The sequence below is a fragment of the Triticum aestivum genome, chromosome 2D, assembly GCF_018294505.1.
Source record: "Triticum aestivum cultivar Chinese Spring chromosome 2D, IWGSC CS RefSeq v2.1, whole genome shotgun sequence".
Classification (NCBI taxonomy): Eukaryota; Viridiplantae; Streptophyta; class Magnoliopsida; order Poales; family Poaceae; genus Triticum; species Triticum aestivum.
The window spans coordinates 34347810-34353033 of record NC_057799.1 but is presented as its reverse complement, the minus strand read 5'-3'; positions in this window follow the sequence as shown (position 1 = coordinate 34353033).

Here is a 5224-nt window from a genome sequence, read left to right as displayed (position 1 = left end):
CAAAAAATGACATGGAGAAACTTTCGAAGTGAACAGCTTCGAGGCCTTCTTGCCTAGAGAGACCGCTCGCATTGGCTTCTCCATGGCAAGGTCGCCCTCTCGGGCTCGGTTGGATGTTCTTCTTGGCATGGGTGTGACTCTTCGGCCCGCCGACAGAATCATCAACGGTAAATAGAAGGGACTTAAATTTCCATCTCACCGGTGAGCATTTCACAGGTAACTCGTGTACTTGTGGACATACAAACAAACATTCATCGTTCCCCATCTCCATAATTTGTTGGCCTATATAATCCCACGCAAATTCCCTTAGCTTGTTTGATTTTCTGTTACCTGAATACATCTTGGCCAAGTCCTTGCTTTGTTTCGTTAGAAGTCGGGCTGCTACTACTGGTTCACTCTGTGGGATGGCACGGATCAAGGTAATCGTGGCGGCTATGTAGGGAAGGAGGAAGAATGGCTATGGGATGGCATGATCGTTAAACTCGGTCCAACGCCCGTTCTTAGGTAAAGTTAGTCTGTAACCGATGAATAAATAGAGAAGAACAGAAAAGCAGTACGGTTTACACTGCACAAAACCTTGTCTCTTTCACATGTAATTTCTCTCTGTTTGTTCTACCTTCTTTTCCATCTCCTAAGAATCCTCTCTGCAGAAATGATACAATTAAACTATCAACTTAGCAGCAAGCGAAAGAAATTTTATTGCTGCCTGTTGCTGCCACATAGTTTCAGACAGAATTCTATTTTCCATGCTTGTGTTTAGTAATCTATCGATCTATGCTGATCCACTCTAGTTGCGCAGGACTACGCAAGGTTGATGCAAGGCAACTCCAAGAAGAGGAGCCCAGAGCATACAGGAAGACTGGGAAGGAGGAGATGAACACACTTCTAAACCAGTGCACCAATTTCTGCAGAGTTTCTCTCAAGGTCGGTGAGTTCACCAACTAATTCAGACAGAACGTTGAAAAGCTGCCCATCACATCGAAAAAATAACAAATTTACAGGCACGAGCTCAAACGCTAGTGATCGAGAAGAACAGTCCAGATGCAATACAGCATTATAGTGCGGTTTCATCGATAAACACACATGGACTGCACTGTTTCGGTACAGCAAAGCAACACATGAGCTATGTAAATAAATTTCTTATTTCTTGTGAATGTTTCTGCTATGTCTAGGTCTAACAAGTAGCGATAAGATAGCGGGGAACCATTAGTCGGTACTTCTTGGCTTAAAACACTTTCCATTTGTTACAGAGTCTTACAACAGGAAAACACCACAACAGTAAGGGCTCAAACGCAATGTAGTATTCTGGCAAAATTACACGCACATCGAATTTTTCATTGTTTCTGTAGTATTTTAGGCGTTTGAGGGGCCGAATTCGCTGTCCGTGGTCGTATATCGAAAAAGAAACATGAATCACATCGTGCCTCGTGGAGTAAATTACACGCACGGTCATGGAACTCGCCGGCCTGCTCCAAAACAGTCCCGCGACTTGTGGATTGCTCCAAAACGGTCCTCATACTTGCCATTACGCTACACATACGGTCCTGCGTACGTTTCAGCATACGCTGGGCGCAGAGACGGGTGCCACGTCATCCTCGTGAGCGGGTCCAGCCGGACCGCTTAAATCAGATCGTTTCCAGTTCGAGCCTTCACCTTCGTCGCTCTCTGTTATTCCTCGATGATGATGACCATGGCTGGCGGCGGTGGGTGGTGATCGACGTGATCGCGGATACGAGAGGCGGTTGTTCCCGAGGGATTTTGCGAGACGGCGACTACATCGTCGTCTACCGCTGTGAATGGCGCCGATGTCACCTATTGAACGACACAGTGGCGGCCCTGTGCCCACGTACGGTAAGATTCAACCACCCTCCATAATCTCTCGCATTTGCTTCGTAAGTACCTGTATTATGACCATGTCGATCGTTTTGGCCGGATATGTTATACAATTTGGGTACTTTAGGCGCAAGTCTAGTTACGGTTTAGGCAAATTCTTAGGGTTCTTTGTCGGATGCTAAAATTGGTGTTTTTCTTTTCGTCTTACAAAAGAAGGCATTGATTTTTACACCATTGAGTTCATCCATGGAGGAGTTTCCACTGGCACTGGATACATCGGGTCTTATATGAATGGTCGCAAGGTCTGCTATGACTACTGTAATGCCAGTGTTGCCTGCATGGACACGTTGTATGTATTAATAGAGGTATTGGGTTATGAGACTGCAGGCAGAATAGACATACTGTTGCTGCTACCTGGAATGCAAATAAATGAGGATGGACTGAAATTAATATCGACGAACAATGACACAAATTGCATTGGGAATTTTGTTAGGGAGGGGCACAAATACCTTATGTTCTATCTAGATCATGATGGCTCTTATGGTGGAGGTGGATGAGATGATGATGTAGCAAATCCTTGTACACATGTTCCTCCTGTGATCGGTCCAACGAAGAGCAAAACAATTGACAGTACTTCAGAGCAAAGCATTGTTGTTCAAGACAACACTGCTGATATGATGTATGCATGTGAGAGGAATGTTCAAGGATCAAGCAGGAGCACTAGAAGAGGAACAACAAAGGAGAACGGAGAATCAAGTAGTGAATCAGATTCTGATGACTCGGATTATGACCCAGAGCTTGTTGATAGTGACTATGACCTGGAGGATGGTGATGTTGATTTGGTCAATAAAGATGCAGATGGTAATGATGAGAAGAAAGGGAGAACGAAAGGGAAACAGCTAGCAGAAGAGCCCAATTCTGAAGATGATAGTCTAGAATTGCCAGATTCAGATGACGAAGAAATGAAGTTCAACTTGAAACATTTCACTGAAGAGGATTTGAATGAGTCCAAGTTTCATGTGGGGCAGGTTTTCTCATCTGTTGCACTGCTAAGACAGGCAATTAGGGAATATAGTTGCAAGGAGAGACTGCAAATCACATTTCCCAAAAATGACAAAACAAGAATTGGAGCAAAGTGCAATGATGGATGCCCATGGTATTTATACGCTTCTTATGATAATAGAACAAAGGGTATAATGGTTAAAACATTTAAAGATGAGCACACATGCAGTAAGAAGTGGCATGTTAAAGCTTTCACTGCCAAATACATAGCTAGCAAATTTGTTGATAAGATAAGGGCAGATGAGAAGATTTCTCTTAAGGGTTTAGGGTCGATGGTTCAGCAAGACTGCAACATGAAGGTGCACAGGCAAAAGCTTTGGAGGGAAAGGAAAATAGCATTCAACATTATCTATGGAGATGACATAAAGCAATACAACATGTTGTGGGATTATGCAGCAGAATTAAGGAGATCAAACCCTGGCAATTCATTCTTTTTGGAAGTTGCTGATGATGGCCATTTCCAGAAGTGTTATTTTTCATTTGATGCATGTAAGAGGGGTTTTCTTTCAGCTTGCAGGCCTGTTATTTTCTTAGATGGTTGTCACCTGAAAAATCAATTTGGAGGCATTATGTTGACTGCAATAGGAATGGATCCTAATGACTGTATCTATCTCGTGGCCTTTCCTGTTGTAGAAATTGAAAACACAAAATCTTGGAGATGGTTCTTGAGTGCTCTAAAAGTAGACCTTGGCATTGTCAACACCTCACGTTGGACAGTCATGTCTGACAAGCAAAAGGTAAGCAACTATAAATAATGCTTATGAATGGCTTTTTAAATATGACATTGATTATGAACATTTGTTCTTTTCTATGACAATGCCTATGAATAATTGTTCTTTTACATGACAATGTTTAGGAATTTTAGTTTTGTTTTACTATAGTGCTTGCAAATAGCTGTTCTCATTTCTAAAATGGTTATTAATATTTGTTCACATAACAGGGTTTAATTAAGGCAGTTAGAGAACACTTTAGTGGTTCTGAGCATAGATATTGTGTGAGACATATCTGGCAGAATTTCACTAAAACTTTTAAAGGAGAAATATTGAAGAACCAATTATGGAGATGTGCTGGAAGTACAACTCATGGTAAGTGGAGAGAGAACATGGATAGAATGCCAGTTCTTAATATGGATGCTCATGATTGGTTAGAGCAATTAGACCCTAAAACATGGGTGAGGGGATTTCAAAGTGATTTCCCCAACTGTGATATGCTATTGAACAATAATTGTGAAGTGTTCAATAAGTATATTTTGGAAGCAAGAGAACTCCCCCTTTTGAGCATGATTCAGAGGGTAAAAGGGCAGTTGATGGGCAGAATCTATAGTAAAAGATGGAGTCACAAACTTGGCCTGGAACCATATGTCCCAAAATCAGGAAAAGATTGCAAAGGCATAGTGATGCTGCAAACACTTGCCATGCAGATCCTGCTGGTTTGGGTGTGTTTGAAGTGCAAGACAGAAATAAGGCAGTTCAGTGTGGACATCAGGTTGAGGAAATGTAGTTGCAGAAGGTGGGATTTAACTGGAATTCCTTGCTGTCATGGAGTGGCAGCTATGAGACATGAAAAAATTCCACCAGAATCAATGGTCCACCAATGTTACTCTATTGAGACTTACCGCAAGGCCTATGAGCGCATTATATTGCCATGCAAAGATGCAAGTGACTGGCATAAAATGTATGGAAGAGAAGTGCTTCCTCCAAAAATTAAAACAAAGAAAGGCGGGAGGAGAAAGAATAGAAGACAACAACCTGAAGAGAAAGAGGGCAGGGCGGGGAGGAAAGTTGGCAGAGGTAGAGCTATGATGCATTGCGATTATTGTGGACTTGCAGGACATAACATAGGTGGATGCAAAGATTTCGAATTGGGCTTAAAGCCGAAGAGGAAATTGGCAAAGAAGAAAGTAAGAGCAGAGCCTGAAATTTCCTCCTCGGACGAAGAATATGTGGCCATGACACAGGTAATTGACATGGGAAAAACATTTACCTATTTATGCAAATTACTGTACATAAGCAAGATTTACCTATTTGTGCAAATGTGCATGAGCAGGAGGAGAACATGCAAACTATGGGTTTTTCTCAGCAAGAAGCACCTAATTATGAGGCAGAGATCATTACTACCTTACTGGAAGAGGTACAATTACTTTCACACTGTCATGCACTTACTATTTCATTCTTTTCTTACTGCCATTCAATGCACACGTTATTTCATTTTTTTCACTGCCATGTAATGAGCATTTCATTTGGTTTTAATGTTGTCAGAGTGTTGCAAGCCAGACCATGGATCCACCTGATGTAGGACCTTTACCATCTTCTTCATTTATTGAAGAAAA